Genomic DNA, 21,164 nt, shown 5'->3' with positions numbered 1-21,164 from the left:
AGCCAACGCATTGGGCCAGCGATGCGGCCGTGGCCGTACCACACAAGCTGGTTGCAGCAGGGTGTAAGCAAGTCACATGCTTGCGCAGCAAAACATAGTTTGAGTTTGAGTTTATTTGAGTTCTACATGCAATCGCTTCAAAGTTGAAAACGTTGAGACATTTGCGTTTGTTTGGTACCTACCACGTCACAACGATTAGCGACATGTTCAATCTACTTCGCAATTATAGTGTATGCTTTTTACTGTTGTATTAGCAACCGCCAGTAGCTGGGTTTACAAACCAACATGGCAGCACCCATGCAGACGCGACAGCCCGCTTCGATTCAAACTCGCGCTTGCTACTCGCCCACTGTCCTCACAGCAATAAACAAATGGCAAAATGGGCCATCGCTTTGTGACGCTGGAGAAAAAGCGTCAGGTATGCTTTGTCTTTATTATTGCGATCAGCTGTATTTATTTGGCCATGCCTGCTAAGCCTTGTCTCCGACAATATGAGAATGAATCTTGGAAACACTGCAAAATACCGACGAGTACATTACTCTCGAAGCTTCAGAACGCGAATATAAAGCAAATAAATGCGTAGGTTTTGAACTTACGGGCCACACAGCGCAGGACGATGACGTGATAAATTCGAGGCGGAAGGAAACTGCATCCACCGGTGCCGCCATGTTTACTTTTCCGGCGCTGCCGTCTGCTCGCTTTTACTGGCATGCGTGCAGACACTACGGGGAACGCCAAGCACACGACACGACGCGGATGGAGACATATTGAGCAGCGCCGCCAAAGGCCGCGGCAGGGGGATGGCCATGAAGACGGCCACGATGCGGTGGCGCCATCTAGTTTTGATTGAAGAAACCAGCTGCGGAAAATCGTCTATATACACCATAGAGTTTCCTACAATACTTACTAGAGGGAACTCTGGCGCTAGTGTCTATGGGAGCTGCAATGCATCGCGCTTCAGCCAGCATGGGAATCATGGGTAGTACACGGATTTGTCTAAACTTCGTTCTTTCGGCTCCGTTTGGCTCCACGTCGCGTGCATCCGCCTTGTCGCAAAACGAAGTTCAGCGAAAATCAGCAGTTTCACTTCACCACTTTAACTACTTTAGGCTCACCGATTCAAATCTCGTCACGAAGTTCACAACGATCCAATCTTGTATCCGAAAGAAAACCAAAACATAGCAATAAACAAAGCCACAAGTGCGTTCGAAGCCCACAAGCACGAAGACTAGGCACATCCGTGTACAACCCATCATTCCCATGGTGGCTGAACGATCGCAGCGCCAGAGTTCCCTCTAGGTCATGGTAGGAAACTCTATGATATACACCACTTACATCAGCATGCTTTCTTAGTAATCACATAGATGGCGCGATGTGCACGCGTGGCGCGCTTTAAAGATTGTCGCCACGTTCCTGCAAACCCCGTTGCTCTTGGACCTACATGGCGTGGTCGCCTTCGTGCGCTTATCTCGAGGTACGAAGGGGGCGGCCGGGGGGGGGGGGGGGTTGAGCGGGGGTTGTATGTCTTCTGCTTTCCCCGCGATGCCCGCGCTGAAGTCACAAAGCGTACGAAGGTCGCTTCGCTCGCTGCCGTGGCCGCGTTTGCGAAAGTAGCGCGCTGTTCAAACAGAAAGAAGTAACAACTGGGGCAGTTAGTTCGCGCTCGTCCTATGTGTACCTGTTCGTTCGTTTCGTGCGTCCTGCTTTATGTTTGAGCAGTGCGCTTCCAGTGTCGAGCTGTGACGCATGATAGTTCGCGCTCGTCCAGTGCGTTCTTTTCGTGCGTCCTTTGGGCTCTAGCGACGCGATGGCAATTTCGAGCTGCTTTCCGTTCTTCGCGTTACATTCCAATTTATTGCTATCGCATTCATTGCTTTGCCATTTCGGTGAAACTGTGACTTTTTTCCGTCCCAAAACAATATTCCTCATCTATTTCGTTTGTCTGTCCTGGCATTATGGCCGCGGCCACCATTTCCTGGTTGCGAACGGCATGCGCGTTATACGCGTGACTTGATATGAAAGGGCCGAGCGTCAAGTTTTCAAGGAACGGCACGCAAGCAAGCCGATGACAATTATGGTTGTGGGACAAAAAGACGCCATTTTCACTCCATAGGTAGCAATAGTGTATACTCTCCCGTAGTTGCCTACAGAGTACCGTAAATCGTCTGAATTGACACGTGAGAGCTTATGCCGTCACTGACTGCGCTAGCTGCCGCCGATGGAAAGCAGTGACACGAAAGCGCAACGTATTACGTCATCTTTGATGTCATGTACCCGCGTGTTCCGAAACCTAACGTTCGAAAATCGAGCGTTTGAACACCGAATCTTGGCAGGTGATTACCAAGATGCTGCCCCAATTCCCCACAAGCCGTGCTCTCTTCTGCGCCCTTATGGGTTGGAGAAATAGGCTTATTTTCTAGCGACTGAGTACTTTCACCAGCCGCGCGCTCATGTGTGCCCTATGTTGACAGGCATCAGCAGACAGCTCATGGCTTTGTACGTGTTCTGTTCCCGCCACTCAGTTTAAGTTTAAATAATAGAGAGCAGCCAGGTCGTCTCACTCGCTGCGGCGGCTACGTTTTCTTACGCGTGCGTTTCGTTGAATTACACGATGTCGGATACTAAGTGAGTTGGCTGTTAGCTATATTTCGTATAAAGTTTATCGGAATGCCACCAGAGGGACGCTGCAGCGAAGGAACAAACGACGACGAGGTGCAAGTGTGGTGCGTGGCGCGTGTCGTGGCTGGTGCGCGGGGCTAGGCGCATGCTCGGGGCTAGACGCTGCCGGTAATGACCGCGGCTGGGCGTGGACACTCACGGACACAGCTGGAGATTGCCATGACTGACTGCTGAGGCTAAGGTATCCTAGCTAAAAGGAGAGATGTGAGCACCGACGGTACAGCGCCACGTAAGTCGGCACGGCACTTTATAATGACACCGACAGGTGGTGCGTCAACGCCTCCGAGATGCATGACGCTTCTCACAATAACACATAGAAAGAAATCTGGCGCAACCGTCCACTCGATTTCCTAAGTGGTGCTGCGCCGCGATGGGCACGGACCCTACTTTTTTAAGACGAAAGTGTTTCATGACGGGTCCACCAAGGCTTTCATGACGTATTTCCGTCACGGAAGTACGTCAGCAAAATGAACGCCATCAGATGGCAAAGAAAAAAAACTATAGGAAAAAGTTGCGTTGACGGGAGCCGAACCCACGGCCTCTCGGTCAACGACGATGCCTGGCGGGCGTTTAACCCACTGAGCTACCGCCAAACACATTACGGTGGCTGCATGAGCGCTTTTGTCTTTCACACTTTGCTCTCACAGTGCTCTTGGATTGATGGATGGATGCTATGAGCGTCTCCTTTATAACGCGGCGGTAAAATCTGGGCCACCAGGCTCGAAAAAAAGACGCGTCGTTGCTACGACCGTCCCATTCGGCGCGCTTCCAATACAAGTTTAATTTCGTCAACGCTTTTACACACCGTGAGGTGGCAGCTTCATCCCAAGCCTCACTCATAGCATCGATCCATATCGAAAAATAGCTCTCCGACCCTCGCCTGGCTGTCGCGCGTAGCGTTTCTCATCGCATTTCACGACGCTTTCAAGGAGCGCATCTCGAGTGTCAGTGTTTATTATGTGCTTGTTTATGCCATCTTAGTGCGGGATTCACCATATGCGGTGTTCACGTACATCTTAAGAACTTCAGCTACTGCAAGGGTTGAATCATGATCATGGGCGTTAGTCGTCATACGGAGATGTGCCACTAGGCGTCAACGTGCGTGAGATGCGTCCACATCAAGCAGTGTATATCTGCAAAACAGCAGTAGATATTGTACAAGCTCTCATATGCCAATGCACTATAAGCAATAAACAGTTTCTGTGACGACACGTTTCACTTTCGTGTTATACCGATTCCAACGACGGAGGGATCAGCCATCTTTTTTTTTCAACACTCCGACAGATTACTGTTTTTGCATATTCGAGTGCGTAGTACTCTCAATCGTTCATATTTTCTCCGAACCCCAATTATCTCCACAAGGACTCGTTGAATGCCGGTGTCACAAAGATACTTCTGATCTCGATAAGTGTCAATACGGTTCAAATTTCTTGATCGCGATCAACAGGGATCCCTTGTATACTTTTCAAACTAATCCGGATCGAGTTCATGGTCATAAAAGGAAAGGAGTTGGGTACCCAGCGACCGTTCTTTGCTTTATTTCCTGCACTTAGCAAAAATGACTACAATAAAGGTGCTAAACGGCGGATTATCTTGCCAAGTTCTATTCCAACTGTGTTCTCATTAACCTTCACATATGCAGAATACAAGCGCTCCTAGGGACACCACCTCGTAGAGAAGTAGCAGATGGCAGTATATCAGTTCGCTTAACAATAGTCGCCCAGATAAAAGCATGCGTATAGATGCCGAGAGTGATCTCTTCAGCGAACAAGAACATGTTGCACCTGTCGGATGTTCCGAGGAAACATCTGTCTCGGCGCTGCCTGCTGATAGTGAGCACCCAAGCAAGCTAAACTACAAATCAAATGTCTCAAACAGACCTTGATTTGAAGCGCGCAATGGAAGATACGTAAAAGAACAATAAATCACCTGCAGCAGAAAATTTGCCGTCTGAAGCACTCACTGCAGATATTGCAAAGCCAGCGCGATACCGTTTGTGAACGGCTACAACCTCTCGAAAGCAACAAGAAAACCGCCTGTTTTTTGTGTTTACTAAAAGTTGCAAACGAAGGCTACAAAACTGCCGAATTTGTCAAAACTCAGGTCTCGAAATTAGTTTTCAAAGATGCAGCCTAGAGTGAAGCAATTCTGAGCGAGTGTGTTTTCTGGAAAGCATGCTCCAACAAACGATACGAGCATGCCTCGACAAGACGCCTGTTTAAGTTGCCTTGTCGTGCCACGCTACAAAAGTACGTCGGGCACACAACAGGCGAAGTAGGTGTAACATCGCTGATAACAGAACGCCTCCGTGCAGTGTTTCAGGCTCTGCAGGTTAAAGAAGAAATCTGCTCCTTCATCCTATATGAAGGGGAAATTCACCAGAAGATGATATATGACCGTCAAGTTAAGGTTTTCGGCCTTGTTTACAGGTGTCCTGAACAGCGATCGTTGACAACACCTGAAGTGGCGAACAGGGTGTTGCGCTTTGTCCGGCGAGGGCTGTCGACTGCTTATGTGATACAAGTTGGGCACTTCTTTACCAGGTGCTTGATAGGCGACCAACTTTTTTTCTATGACAAAAACTGTTATAAAGGCAGTCGAAGAGGTGGGCTTTCGTGTAGCAAGGATTGTTACTGACAATCACCAGTGAAATGTTGCCCTATTCAAGGGCCTTTCGGATTATGGTACGCTTGTGCCTGTTGTGCCACATCTATTCGAACATGCTGACCCTCTTTTTTGTCTATTGATCCCAATCATCCGATCAAGAATGTCAGCAACACTTTTGTGGAAAGAGAGATGATCGACGGAGATAATCTAATTCAAGGTGTCTTCTACTTAAAAAGCTACTCGGCATTCAGCTGTAGTTTCTTGTAATGCCAGTGAGGTTCCTGACACAGTCACACGTTGAGCCAAACAACCTTGAGAAGATGAAGGTGTGAAGTGCTACGCAAGTGTTCTCCCCAGTCGTGATTGAGTTTCTACAAGAAAACCTGCAATGTCACGTTGATGCGACAGAATTTCAATATTGTTTGCCCACCATCACCTTCATGAAAATGGTGTCGAATTGGTACGACCTTCCGAATATTGCCACTGCTAACCCACACGGTCGATGTACAGAATTGTTCTACTTTACCGATGACGACTGCCTTTTGTGGCTAGAAGTAGACTTTAATAACGTGCATCAAAGAGATCCAGCTTTCTGGTGGCAACGCAAAAAATAAGATGGCCAAAGAAACTTTTGAAGAAACACTACGACTACAAGGTCAACTGTTGCATTGATCCAATACCTCTTAGACAACAAGTTTTTTTTTCTAAATTCACGTTTAGAGTTTGTATCGCCGTTGCGTACATGTGTACGAATTCCTTTTCAGCTTTCGCTACGTCTAGACCTGGGCCTTGAACAGCGAACTTGTAGAGTCCCGCTTCAGTTGCTTTCCGCAGTTTAATGGAGGCAATGACAGAGTCGACGCCAGAACCGCTGTCTTCACAGTCGAACACTTTTTAAAAGTATGTTACTGTACAGCTACTTGGAAAGCACACTCTTGTAACTTTCTCCCTTTTTTTTACCGGGGTGGAATTCTCAAAGCGGCCAAGAGTGGAAATGATCCTCATAGCTCAAAAACGAATGCACCTCTCATGCCGAAAGCCCGAGATGGCGACACTACTGCTGTGCCGCTTGCGGTAGTGCATGGCGCTAAATGGCTTTCCCATGAGCTGCAGTTCCTAAGAGAGTCGTTTGCTACAACGGATGATATCGAGCTAGATCCCCTAGCATACCTGGCCGCGACCTCGCACGTGCATGTGAGAAGGTATGGACGATTATATTGACATTTTACACTATTTGCTGGCTTCTTTCGAACGCTGCGCTAGCGCGTTGTTGAATCCACGCCGAGACTGTCTCAAACTCATTGTTATTTCGCATTCTTCTAAATGCTATTCGCAATGTGTTATTTAGACATTGCCCCTATTTTGCTACTTTTCTGTCTCTTCGCCCTCTTTTAAAGACTGAAAACCAAGGATAGGGTTGGGGGCTGGCTTGTACTGAGGTCTAGGTCAGTCAGCAGAAAGAACTCACAGGATCCATTATGCATTCATTTAAGACGACTCGAAGGGGCAAGCCATTTTTCTTTTCTTCTCAGTCAATGTGTTGATCCTGCCCCGCCACCCGTCGAAAGCTTTCTGCACCTAACATGGTTCTGCATTGCCTCCAAGATTGGAGGCACCTGACGTGGTTTTGCATTGCCTCCGTGATCGGACCACCTTTGACCATGTTATGATGTCATGCGATGACTTCATTGTGTGAAGTGACGACACAGTGGCGTCATAATGACGTCACATATTCTGCCGATCTGTGACGCCATCGTGACGTCCTATGGCGACGTCGTCACGTGACGCTGTTTTTTTTTGCATCACTCGTCCGCGACGCCACGGGACGTCGACACCTGCCCCGGCACCCATCGAAAGCATTCTGCACCTAACGTGAATTTGCATTGCCTCAGTGATCGGACCACCTTTGACCATGCTGCGATGTCAAATGATGACGTCATCATATGACGCTAGGTCACGTGGCGTTAATTCATATAGACGTCACATATTTTGACGAACCGCGACGCGTTCCGGACGTCATATGACGACGTCATTATGTGATGATTTGTTCCATCATTCGTCCCCGACACCGCTAGCTTCCGACGGTGGACTTTCGCGTTTAATGAGGAAATTAAAGTTTTCTCCTTAAAGGCTTAGGCACAGATCAAGGCAGTGGTTTCGCCATGACGGGGTGCGGCCACTGTAAAATTACCCACCAGATAAACATGTATGCCACTGTTCTTTCCGCATCATGTTCATCTGCCTGCTGTAAAAAAAGGTAGATAATAATTTTGCTTAGTTAGACCATGTATGCAAGGTATTCTATGCACTCTTCGTTGCATAGTGCTTTTGATGCAATGTTTTCTTTTGCTTGATTTTATTATTTTGCAGTTGACCTGTGAAGCGTGCAAGATTCGCCTACAAGAACCGAAGCCTTGTGGCGGCATGTACGATTTCATAAAAAGCATTGGTAATTGACAATTTCGCTATCCCAAAATGGAGCTAGAGCAAATTTGCAAGCTCGCATGTGACTTTGTCAGTGAATTGATGAAGTGCATTGAAGTCCGGAGAAGTGCACGTCTGTGCAAACTCCTCCTTCGCTGAGCCCTTCTCCCACATTTTGTACCGTGCCCAACACTACGGTGTGGTTCGGGCCACCCTCTGCACACGAAGCATGCCCTTGTTGTTTTTCTGCGATGGCTGCTTCGACCGCTGTTACCTAACTGAACAGGGAACATCAGTGCAACTGTGCAGTGTCTGCTAAGGCTGGTACTCAAGCCCCTCTCCAGAAAAGTGCTGCGCCTTTGAGGCCATGCCAGCATATTACCAACTCCGATTTTTATTGCGATCGCAATTGCATGGACAGTCTCGACGGGGTTTTTCCGTCGCCGTTGCCGTCGACGTCATGTCCTTCCGATATATAGTCCAAATGGATAAGATCCCGCCGCACATTGTATGTTCTACCGCTGGTAAAACAACGCGAGTGGGGGCGACGAACGCGGTCGAAGCAGAGATCAAACGAGCCGGCCCATTTCTGTCGTTCGGAGGGTGCATGAGATAATATCACCTCGCTCGAGAGACCTGCCGTTGAAGCAGACAGGAAACACTCCACCCCTCTTTAACGACCACGAAAAGACGCGAGGTGGAGAGGGGGTTGTTGCGCGAGCAGCCACTTTGACCTTTCAATCTAAGGGCGCGGTCGCGATCGCTGGCGTCTCGCTATCTCGACAGCCATCGCATCGGGCGGCTTGTATGCCCTTCTACGTGCTGCGCTCTCAACGCGAAGTGACTATGTCACTTCGCACGGCCGTATTGGAATAAGGCCCTGGAACGGCCGTATTCCCTTACACTAGCGTTTCGTAGTTACGCGAGATCGCATACAAAACAGTTAGCTGCCAACCTCACTTTGTGTAACACTACAATCTGTTGCTATCGCATTCATTCATTCGCCCTTGCGGTGAATATGTGACATTTTTATTTACTTTGCAATGCAAATTATTCTGCAGTGTTAAAAAAACACGTGCATACTGGCGGTTCAGCGAGTGGAGCTTTTCGCTTGCTAAAGATATTATCCATTTTACGCACAGAACCTTGAATTTTCATTCTTTCGGCATGCACATCATGCAATATTCAAATAGCACAAAAAAGTTTTGCTACTTCAATTGCAGAAAACATTGTGTAATATTCTTATGGCCCAAACGCCCGTAATAGTGCCTTCAGGGCATTTCGTAAATGAACTTAAAACACGGGTATTAATCCTGTGACGCGAAGGCGGGACAGGCTTTGTCACGAACGCTTTTATACTTTCCAAACATGAGGTCAAAGTTGGCGGCCTCCGAGTTCGGCATGGTTATTCAAGACAATTCCGTCGCCCGCAGAAAAGGGAAATATTTTGCATCGGAGAAAAGGTCATGTCGTGACGTAAATGATTACACTGAGCGCGCACCGATCTCGACGTGTCCGCTTGCAGCACTGCGAAGCGGGCACAGCGAGCCTGCGAGCGCCCGGCGCGCTCCGCTTCCCCGGCACAAACTATCCTCAACCGGTGGTGCTGCGGTGGCATTGAAGTGAACTAGGCCTCTCCCGCTTTGTTCGGCGCACGCAGCGGGCGTGGACACATGGACACCTGCCCTGCCACCCATCGAAAGTATTGTGCACCTAGTGTGGTTTTGCATCGCGTCCGTGATCAGACCACCTTTGACCATGCTACGATTTCAAATGATGACGTCATTATATGACGTTAGTTCACGCGGCGTCGTGCGTTTTTATGCAGTGGCCATGGTCTTACATAGAAAATTATCATTATTATGAGCCGGCACGCACTCAAGCACCACCCAAGCACTCCATACAAATAGTTAACAGAAGCTGAAAGGGGTGATCCCTAATTGCCATGTATATCACAGTGTTGCAAGAGGTGGGAAAGACAGAGGTGAAAGGGTAAAAGCCTAGATATGTCAGGCCAGCTAGGTGCCCCCTGCTCTGCTGCTACCCAGCCTTGTGCAACTTAGGGAAAGCTAGGCTAATTTTACACCATAGTTGTTATGGTCGATGTTTGCCGTGTGTCGTAGACAGAAAATTTTAGATGTGAAGCATCTTATAGCGGAGTTCAATCCGGTGGTGGCGGTGGTGGTGGTGGTGGTGTGCGGCGTGACCACCCTTACTGCGCATGCGCACGCCCTCTCCACACACCTCCTCTCCCTCTGCACTCCCCTCTCCCATTACCCTCTCCCTTTCGCCCTCTCTGCCCTCCCCTTCTCCACATCCCCTCTCCCCTTTGCCTCTCTCCCCTCCCCTCTCCACTTCCCTCTGAAACGCGGGCTCTACATGCCGAAACGCTGCTTCGCATCGCCTCATGGTCCCCTTTAGCGGGAGATGGTGTGATTTTCATCATCATGAACCGGTATGTGTTTAACCCTATGAAGGTCGAATTTTTTCGCGAAATCCAGTCCAAAAATGTGTAATTTTTTTATTGCTGAAATATATTCTTCAGACGATTCTATTTAAGAAAAAAATTGTCTAAAATGTTTTCCGTGACCGTAAAGTGGAAAAAAATTATTTTTGTTGTTACATACACATGGTTTATTCGTAGTAAAATCAAGCAAAATCCTGAAAAAAAAGCTGAACAGCAATTTATAAATAAAAATTATGCATTGTATTAAACATAGCTCACAGACATACAAAAAAAGTGCACCAAAATACTTTTCCAGTTAAAAATGTTCGTGCTCTTACACTAAAAACTTTTCAGCGTGTGGTGGTCATTGAAGCATGGCTCGCCGCGCACGCTTTTCAGATGTCACTCCGTGATCGTCATTGAAGTCTAAACTCGTCAAAAAACCATCGTCTGACAAACTGAAATCCAATTAATCAGATTCTGACTCGGCATTTGGGGAATAGTCCGCACCGGAAGAATCGCTGCTCGACTCACCGGCAGCAGAGCAACCGGCGCGCTCTTCCATAGCGTAAGCGAACTGCGTCAGTGAGCGCATGGAAGAAAACTCTCTGGTTGTACGCCTGTCCGGAAAGCAACACGAGTGAAAAATCTACAGTAATCCTTAGCCTTATCGCCAACAAGAGGTAGTCAGCTTTTCCGACACCCCAAAACAGGAAACGCAATCACGGCGGCGTCGTTTGTGTAATTTAGCGCCGCACGGAAACAGATGTAATCGCGCCCCGGGGTGCAATAAACGAGAGAGTAACAAGCGGTCACCCTTTGAGAGATTATAAACGAAACAGCCATCAGCTTTGCGGGCGCAAGAAGCGAAAACCACCCGAAGGACGAAATCGAAACCAGCCGCACCGCGTGCGCGCGTTCCGATGCGCAACTGAACGCCGCCGCGCGGCTTTGGAAAGCAAAAAAAAAATGACGGAGAGACATGAGACAGTTATAGTTTAGCGGGCTTAACGGAATAGCGGGCTTACCGGAATAGCGGGATCGAAGTGCGCATGCGCAGTACCGTAAACGACCCGTAGCATTTACCGTACGCACGCTATTTTTCAGATTTACCGTTAGCGTGTTTGCGTGGTTAACGTAGTGTACGTAAACATGGCGGCGGTTTTCGACGCCCGCTTCGAACTGAATTTAGCGTTGATGTGGACGGATCTACTTCTTTCGTAGCAAACGACTGTGCGAAATGGCTTCGCTTGCCTTCAGGTAGCTTCGACGACACGGTATTACGAATAACTTAGCGTAGTTTTTGAGATCGCTTCCCATTTCGAACGTCCCTAGGCCTATCTAGAAGATCGGTGTAAACAAGTCTGCAACATGAAAATTTTCGCTTTTGGTGCTTAGTTCATATTTATTTACTTTTATTTTCACCAAAAAGAGGAGTAAGATTGCTGCGTGCGGGGATACAGGCGAGAATTCTCGGTTTTTTCTTTTCACCTTTTTAACGTATTCACCCTCCTCCAGGTGGCGCCACCGTCCCAGCTTGGGCACGTAAACCATCCCGTAAACGTTATCCCGCTAAACTAAAACGCGCTATTGGCGCATTGAAACAAAATTCTACGCATTCCCGAAGCGTGGCAGCACATTCCAAGCAAGAGAAATTGCAGGCTGGTCCGTTCACGGTAGCACCATAAATATAGCGTTAAAGGGAGTAAAATGTGCACAATAGTTATTTACCCTAACCATGCCTAACTATGATAGTGTTTTGCAACGTAGGGTGCAATGTTGTCCGCGATTGTTGGTTATTTAAAGAAAACCACATTGTGAACAGTGTTCTTCAATTCCCCTTCTCGTACTTTCCACGCAGGACATTCAAGAAGGACTGCACATTCTACATCTACTTGGCAGCTAGCAAGGATGGAGCACACCTGGAAGTCAGGAGCCTCTCTCTTACCCACAACCACGATGTCTCGGAAGCCCTTTTCAGACACCTGCCGCAACAAAGAAAGCTCCCGACTGACTTACAAAAAAAAGCAAGGTACATGCTCCAACTCAAAGCAAACAAAAAACTTGTAAGAGAACAGATTGAAAAAGAAAGCTGCAAAGTAGTTACATTAAAAGGCCTTGTCAACATCGCAGCAAAGGCAAAGAGTCAGGAATCACGAAACGACCTGCAATCGACAGTCTCGATGCTTCACAATGACTATGCTGCTTCAGTGCGCCTGCTTGTGGATGAAAAGGACGAACTGCAAACCATATTTTTTTCAAAATGAAGCTATGAAGGCATCGTTTGAAGATTATCCTGAAATGATTTTTATAGATGCTACTTACAAGCTTTTGGAGGTCAGAATGTCCTGTTTTCTTGTGATCATAGAAGATGGCAATGGCCAGAGCGAAATTGTGGCTGCCGGCCTCTTTGCCACTGAAAATGCGGACACCCTTCGTTGGTTTTTGAATACTTTCAAACAGTTCAATAATAGCTGGCCGAAAATTCGTGTCACCATGGCTGACAAAGACCTTGCCGAACGTAGAGTTGTGAGTGAGCTGTTCCCACAATCTTCGCTGCATACATGTGCATTTCATACTCTCCAAACGTTTCGCCGTGAGGTCAGTACAAAGAAGCTCAACATATCAAAACACGTTCAGGAGACAGTTCTTGATATTCTTCAGCGTATGGTGCATGCCGAGAATGAGGATGACTGCAACCGTTTGTATGAGATACTCAAAAAGTCATCACCACCAGTTGTGTTGAACTATTTCAACACAAACTGGCATAGCATCCATGACGAATGGATTTTGGGCATTAGGCTTTCATGCAGCAATTTTATGAATGCAACGAACAATCCCACAGAAAACATAAACGGGAAACTGAAGACCATCATTGATAGGTATAGTTCCCTGGAAAATTTTGTGCGGAAGTTTTTTTTCGTTTGTGCACTCCACAAGGAAGGAGGTTATGCATAAGGCAGCAATAATGCTGCAGAAAAGGCATGTAACTGCAAGTGATGATGAGGCTCATGTGCTTTACTGTGGCCTTTTGACACCATATGCTTACAAGCATGTGGAACGGCAGATTCATCTCGCAACTGGAGCGACAGTGGAATGGGATGGTGGACAAACGGCGCGGGTGTTTGTGAATGGCAGGTCACACTCAGCATCTGATAATGACTGCACCTGTGGTTTCAGAAATGCGATGCTTCTGCCATGTTACCACATTTTTGTATTCAGGCACTATTGTGGTCGAAGCCTGTATGACCAAAGCCTGTGCAGTGACAGGTGGTCAGCAAAATTGTACAGTCAGAAACTGACAAGGCATATTGCCCATGATCACACTGAAGCAGAGGTGCTGCTAGTTGACAAGCAGCAAGACAAAAGAATTTTGTCAAGTCACCAAAAATACAGAAAGGCATGTGCGATTGCACAAAAACTTGCCAGCATAGCATCCGAGTGTTCTATGGCAGAATTTTCAAAAAGAACGGCGCTTTTGCAGGACCTAGTTTCCCATTGGACTAACAATGACAACGTAGAGATAACGATAAAGTGCACATCCTTTGAAGCTTCGGGCACAGACAACCCCACAGAAATACAGGAACCCGATGTTCAGTCGCTTAAAGCTAGTGAAGCCACTCTAAACAAAAACACTGCTGGTGGCCTGATCTTCTGGCCTAATTTCTGGTGAGGACCGTGATACTGACCATTTGCTCCTGCAGAGTGTGTGTTGTTCCACCTATCACTCGGAGCAAACAAGATGTTCCTTTGGGTGAAGGCAACACTGACGACAATGATGCTGCATCCATTGCGAAAAATGATGATCTACCAAAAGCTCCTGATGATGCTGCTGGCATACCTCATGGAAATGTGATCAATGTGGCTGGAACGTCATCTGCACTTTCCTTGAGCAACATAAAAGTGGCACCAGCAATGCGGAAACGGGGGAGGCCAAAGGGGCACACGCTAACTATAATTGGTTTACCTAAACGGCAAAAGCTTGCCACGAACGAGCAAGGTCCATTTATCTCTCTGTCTGTGCAAGAAAAAACACGAAGAATTTTGGTTTGGCTAGTGGGTGAACGTGCTGCAAAAGCTGCCATTCAAGGCAAGAAACTTCAAGAGGAGGACGTCGAACAGAAGCCCGAGGATGTGCATTGTGGCATTTTAGATGAGAGTGTGGACGTAAACGCTGTGTGCAGCTATTTTTCAGATGATGCTTGGTTGGCAGTGAAAAATGTGCTGAAGTATAAACAAAAGTTGCAACAGTGGGAATGTAACGCATGCAAAACCGATCTTGACGCACATGACTCAGTCTTGTGCGATTGGTGCTTGTCATGGTACCACTTGCCATGTGTGGATCTCAACAACCGACCAAAATCTAAAGTTTGGCAATGTGGTAACTGTGCATGAGATGCAAGGTTTGATGTTGTGTTTAGTATGAGACCTGACAAATAAAAATAATTCTTTTGGATGTCTGTCCACTTCGCTTCCGCTTATACATACGTGGGAACAAATGTTGCGGAGTGCAGTTTTCTTTATCACCCAGACTGGGATTCGCAACATTAATTTGAATATCGTTCTGAATAGTACAGAAGCAGGGCTTACTTGCAATAAACAAGCTAAGAAAACAGTGGCTTAAACTGGGCAGAAAAGACTAAAAAAGGCATTGATGCAATAGCAGCAACATGAGAATACTTTTTTATAGTTTTGTAGGATGCTACACACAAAAGGAAGCATGGCTACTAAGAAATCCTGCTTGTTTGCCTCAGTCTCCTAATTCTGCCAACTTCCCTGGAACAGGGCATATGGCGATGTTTTCAGACTGCAGTAAACTTGTCTGAGTAGAGAAGGGCAAATGAATTTTGCATAAGTAACCAAGTGTTGTGACATTACTGCAATTCTTTAGTTGGTTTAATCTTGTAGACATATTGAGGCTTTTAGCTGGCATTCGGTCAGGTCACTGTACACCGGCAAACCAGTTGTCTGCATTTTTGTTTAATTTACCCTGGTGCTGTTCTGGCAGCACACAATTCCCCTCGGTTGTCTTGCCGGCGCAACAGGCTGAGGAGAAATGTACCGGCAGACACCTTGACGTGGCTGCATGCATGCAATAGGAGAAAAACTGCCGGTAACTCTTTCCCCGGTATATTACGCCGGCTGCCGGCACTACAAGCGCAGACCCTATTCTGCCGGCACATGTATTGCCGGCACGACAGGCTCACCGGAAATGTGCCGGCAGATAAGTCACATGGCAATGCCAACCAGTAGAGAAAATTGCCGGCAACTTTTTTCCCGAGATAATATGCCGGCACTATAGGCGCGGCCCCTATTCTGCCGGCACATGTATTGCCGGCACGACAGGCTCACCGGAAATGTACCGGCACATAAGTGACATCATAATGGGCAGCCAATAGAGAAAAACCGCCGGCAACTTTTTTTCCGGGATAATACGCCGGCTGCCGGCACTATAGGCGCGGCCAAAAAAAAAAAAGAGGCTATATGTGACAAAAAAAAATGGACGTGAACTAGGCAATCTGTTCAGTTGCAACATGACTGATTTACGACATCTAACTTACAAGTAAACTTGAAGTTGCGTTATAAAGACGAACCTCCGACTTCGGCGTTCTGCAGGGAATGTAATCCTCTTAGCAATCTCCTCTGCTAAACTGCGAAGGGAGCCTTATTGTGGAAAGTTCAATGATGGAGAGTATATAGTGAAATCATTTAACGTCGGGTGTTAACGTGTGCTTCTGATGCATAATATTTTATAAAAACAGAAGTAACTGTAACGGTATTTCCAGTTACAGTTACTGTGTAAAAAAGTAAGTGTTACAGTTAAAAGTTCCTCTAACCTAAAAGTAACTAGTTACAGTCACAAGTTCCTGAAAAAAGGAACTAGTTACCGGTAACGCGTTACTAGTAACTAGTAACTGCCTAAGACTGGATACGCCTACGGGCTCGAGCCCTAGCGCGCTTTGTGCCTCACCGGCAGAAGTAACTCTCTGACCATCTTCACTTTATGGCCGCCGAGAGCCAATCAGATATCACGGCTCTCAAAAGAAAAAAAGAAGCGCGCCGGCATGTCAACATCAGCATCGTTTTTATGTTCCAGCACTTGCCTGTAAACATCTGTAATTTCGAGCACACCTGTGGGCAATAAAGGAGCGAGCAATAAGCGGTCACTTGAAAGTTGAGAAACAAGACAGAAAGTCTTTGTGAGCAACAAGCAGATGCCGTCCGCGCCACGAAATCGAGACTGCGAGCTGATACACGAGCGCATGTACGAGGGGTAGTCCGTGCGACAGCGCAAACAAACCGTGATTGAAAAAAACAAACTACAATATCACAGTACAAGAAAAAAATTTATTGTATCCCCGCAGTGTGCCAGCAGTTGGTCGCCCTGCTAGAATGAGTCGAAATATTTGCGCAGTTTTCTAACAGGCAGTGCCATAAAGAGATGACATCGACCACTTGCAACACTTCATCATTGCAATGGGAAGGCACAGCGCAACTAAGACAACGGAGAAGAACACGCAACCAGCTCGCCCAGATCAAGGCTTATTGTAACATCACTGACCGTGAACAGATGAAACTTTCTCAGGACGTCTCAAAGACTCAATTCCTGCCTAAATTGCATCACTTGATACGAAATTACGCGCGCCAGAGCAAAAAAAAAAAAAAAAGGCCTGAACCGCACGTGTACTTTCCATACAAACGGGGAGCTTCGCACAAGCCAGTCTTATGCCAGGTCAGAGACGGCGCCGCACGCCAAGCAATATGGTGGCAACCTCAAACACGACAAGCAACCTAACAAGCGAAAATCACCGCCCGAGGACTCCGTACAGAAGGTTCACTGGTGAACCTGAAACGTGTGACCCCGGTGTTAATCGGCCCCGGAGTTTATCTCTGGGTTAATGCCGACGGTACATTGAAGTCTTTCAGAATTGCTAGTTACGCCGTTTCAGAAATCTTAACTGGTGTTTGCCGGCTTCCTGTCACCTTTTTCGTTAGTGGACCAGTGTTGAGTAGTGTCGTTTGGCCGATTTCTGTGGGATCTCTGAGCTAGGAGTTTTGGCGCGCACGGGACGGTTGAATCTTGGTTTGGCCATCTGACCTATTCCAAGGCGTAAAGAGACATATTTCCGTGGTGTGGACCAACACCAACACTTTTTCACATGACGTGGGAGTGTGCGGAGCATGGAGAAGAACACGACACAAATGGCAAATATGAGACGAATGGGAGGCGCTACTGTCTAGCCCGGCCTTGGAAGACTAGCTACGGCTGATTCAAAGAGCCGAACGGATGGGCCGTGCCAATGGGGCCATAGACTAGGGGCACCACCATGCCGGACAGACTCCGCTTTTCACCCCTATAATCCCTGCGGGGCACTGGGGACCTAGCTTGTCTGGTTTCTGTGCATAATGGTTTTCTTCTACTACTACTACTATTTCTACTACTACTATTTATACTACTACTACTACTGCTACTACTACTACTACTACTACTACTACTACTACTACTACTACTACTACTACTTGGTTTGCTCTAACCATACACAGCATCGCTGTGAAAATAGGCCGTAATACGATAGCATGCTGTATCTTCCGCACGCTTAGTGTAGGGAACAAGCGTTGCTTATCTAACTATTTTTTATAGTTCAGCGTGAGCAACTTACCAGCAGGGATCCTTCGTTAAACTGCAGAAACTTGTGCTGAATGACGAGGCATCTAGGCATGGTGCACTGGGCAATCATTGGAAGCAGACGCGCGTAGCCTAAGCTCGAGGGAGTGGGACAGTTCAAGAGCCGCAGTGTAGCCACCGGTAAGCATTTGTCGATGAGGCACGAAAACGCAGTGTGGTGCACACTCTTCAAGGCCAGTTTCTCAAGCCCATTTGGAAACGCGGCCCTGGAGCAGCTTTGCATTTCGATCACCTCCCCGGAATCGAGGGCGACGAGACCCTCGCAACCGTAGCAACCGACAACGCTGTCGTTCTCGTTGAAGCGCACGTCGAAGCGCACGTCGAGGGCTTTGAAGTCGGGGCAGCACTGCGCAAGGCGGTGCAAAGTGACCAACGGTCGACGAAAACCGCAAGTGGACACTCAGAGCGACTGCAGGAACTGTAGCGAACCGTCCCGAAGCAGGTCGCTCAAGTCGAGGTCGGGCCCGAAATGGAACGAGCTAATGTTAAGCTCGACGACATGTTTGAGTGCGGTGTCCAAGAACTGGCGAAGCGATTCGCGGTAGGCGCCACCCACTATCGGGAATACTGTGCTAGATGGCTCTTTCGGGAGGAGAAGACATATTTGGCGCACTTGCGTCCAGACGTGTCTTAGGATGGCCGATTGAATGCGTAGCTGTGTGAGCCCGTCGGTGGAGTCATCGGCGGCCACGACCAGTTGGAACGGTAGCGCTCGGAGTCCAGAGTGGTCGGCCGCGAGGTCGTAGAGCCGAACGCAACTCCACTCGTCGGTCAGCTTCCGGTGTATGACGTTTCCGCACACGGAAGCGCAACTCGTGAACTCCAAAAGTGTCTTGAGTTTGCCTTGATTACACGGCGGCACTTCGGATGTGAATGTGAACGTTTCCAAGTGCACGCTCTGTTCACAGATTGCGCGGCACTCAGTAAGGGCGTTCTGGAGCTTTCCGCGCAGGAAATGAATATGCAGGTCTTTCAGATTGCTGCACAAACGAACAAGCTTGAATAGTAGTCGAAAGTTCCGGTCGTCTCCGACTTCGACGTACATCCGGCGCAGGTTGGGAATCTTCGAACTGCCATCACATCGACGTTCGACTTCGCGCACGCTCTCCAACGCCTTCTCAGTGTTCACCTCGTACACGAGGGAGAATTCAATTTCTAGCAGATGTGGCAGCTGCTTCAATAGCAACGTGAGCACGTCACTCACGTTCACGGTGCTGGCTACGCACCGCAAGCGTCGGAGACCCGATATCTCGAGATCTGCGGAATCAATCGTTGAGGGTAGAGAAGAGCACAACGTGTTAGGTCGAGTTCGGTCACTGCTGACGGCACGGTCACTTTTTCAATCATGCGGCGGAACCCTTCGTTAGGGCGCAGGCGCACACTCATGTCGGCGGTTTGCGAGCGTTTCTTCCTCTGAAGCGCGGTATCCAATGTTATTCAGAAGAGGGAGAAATACCGGCTGCCGACCGGGAGGGATTGCGCATCACGTGACAACAACGTCACGGTTTCTCGAGTCCGCGACTTTCTGGGAAGGAGGGGAAAAGTACAATCCCCGCTTAGGGGAGGGGAGTGACAGGATTTTACGCTGATTCTGCGTAGGCCATTCTGCATGGTGAAGGCAGTAGCGTTCTACACTTTCCTAAAGCTTCGACATTTGAATAAGACGCTCATACAGACAGCTGTCAAACATCAAGGCCCCATATTTCTCCCGTTTTTCTGAAAAAACCTATAATAACTGCATTTCTTCGTTAGTAGAAAGACTGCCAAAAGCGAAAGACACTTCATTTCAATTCCTGTTACCCCCCTTGCACCTGAAACCTCACAAAGAAGAACCAAGGTTTGACAAATTAGGAATGGAGTGTGTCAGCTGAGCCGCTTTCAACGACCTCTTCAAGAATGGCTCATCGCTGGAACCCCCTTTGCAACAACAGCAGCACGTCAACACCTACTGGCGACCCAACACAATGGCAGCGTAGCAGTGTTTGCATTCCTTGAATAAAAAAAAGTGCGAGCGGGACTTGACGTGCATTCTGCGAAAAAAACTGAAGTGCACTTCTCAAAAACCTAAACCCAAGCTCCTTCCCGCACTCGCGGTGAGCACCTGAGGAAACGTATTTCGACTGGTGCTCACCCTTACCCCTTGAGTATCTTCTGAAGAACGTTGCTGGCCTTGTCGGTTCATTTTACAAGGCGCTTAGCCGTGTAACCACCTGGGAAACAAATTAGCGCCTTTTCCTTCACCTAGAACCACTACCACCACCAGTTTACACAGTAGGCAACCAGTCCACGGTCAAGCTGACGCGCATATCCATTCCATGCACGACATAACCTTTTCCTGCTGCCCTTCTGCTATAATGGTTTCTTGGTTGTTTGTGTGTACGCAAAACGGTTTATTTGGAGGTCTACATTTAGGATTCCTTAAGAGTGACTTCTTTCTGACTGACGCCATGACGCCTAATTTGGAAATCTTAAGACCATATGATCCGCCCCACTGTTGGCCGATCGCCTAAGTGAGCAGGTTCCAGTCATCCCATGATCGTCACCAGCAGCAGTATAGGCTCCGTGCGGACTTAACTCCACCGCCAATGAAGGCGCCCCTAGCGGCAACTAGCGCAGCCTTGACGAGATACTCTCACCCGCTCGCCCTCCTCGCTCAGCGGTTCAGCGATGACGGCGCGCGCCATTCTCGCGGGCTGTTCGTTTTGTGTCGGTTATGCCAAACTCTAAGAATAATTGCTGCGTTGTTGGGTGCAGTAACACCTACAGCAATTCTCCAAGTACGCGATTTTACTGGTTTCCAATCCGAGACCATACGCAACATGCACGTTTGCCTAGCATGTCAATTACCCTGTGCGCCATGGAGATACAAAAAAAAATGTACCGGCCTAAATAAGTGCACTGAATGTACATCGCAGAGCAGACTCATTGCCAAGACGAAGTGTCAAAAGGTATTACTTCACACCTTTGTTGCAGTAATTATGCAGAAACGCTCATTTGCCGAAGCATTTCTGTTTAATAACATGCGTCCTGATAGTTCGGCCACTTCCTGATGTGGCACTTCGACATACTGCTTGTATATAGACCTTGTGCGCTGCTGTTTCAAATCGGACATGCAGCGCCACTGCGGCGGCTGCTGGCAAAATGTCCCTGTTCCCTCCGCACAGCCGCGCTTGGCCGCAGCGGGTTGGCAATGGCCTCTAGCAGCATAAGCGTGTGCACGCGGCAGAAAAAGTCGACTAATGTCATAACAGCTACAAGAACACGGCCGGGAAACTGCCGACGGTGCAATTTTCTCATTTTCTATGGAAGTCGTTCGAGGCT

The sequence above is a fragment of the Rhipicephalus sanguineus genome, chromosome 8 (assembly GCF_013339695.2).
Source record: "Rhipicephalus sanguineus isolate Rsan-2018 chromosome 8, BIME_Rsan_1.4, whole genome shotgun sequence".
Classification (NCBI taxonomy): domain Eukaryota; kingdom Metazoa; phylum Arthropoda; class Arachnida; order Ixodida; family Ixodidae; genus Rhipicephalus; species Rhipicephalus sanguineus.
Note: the sequence above shows the minus strand (reverse complement) of the source record.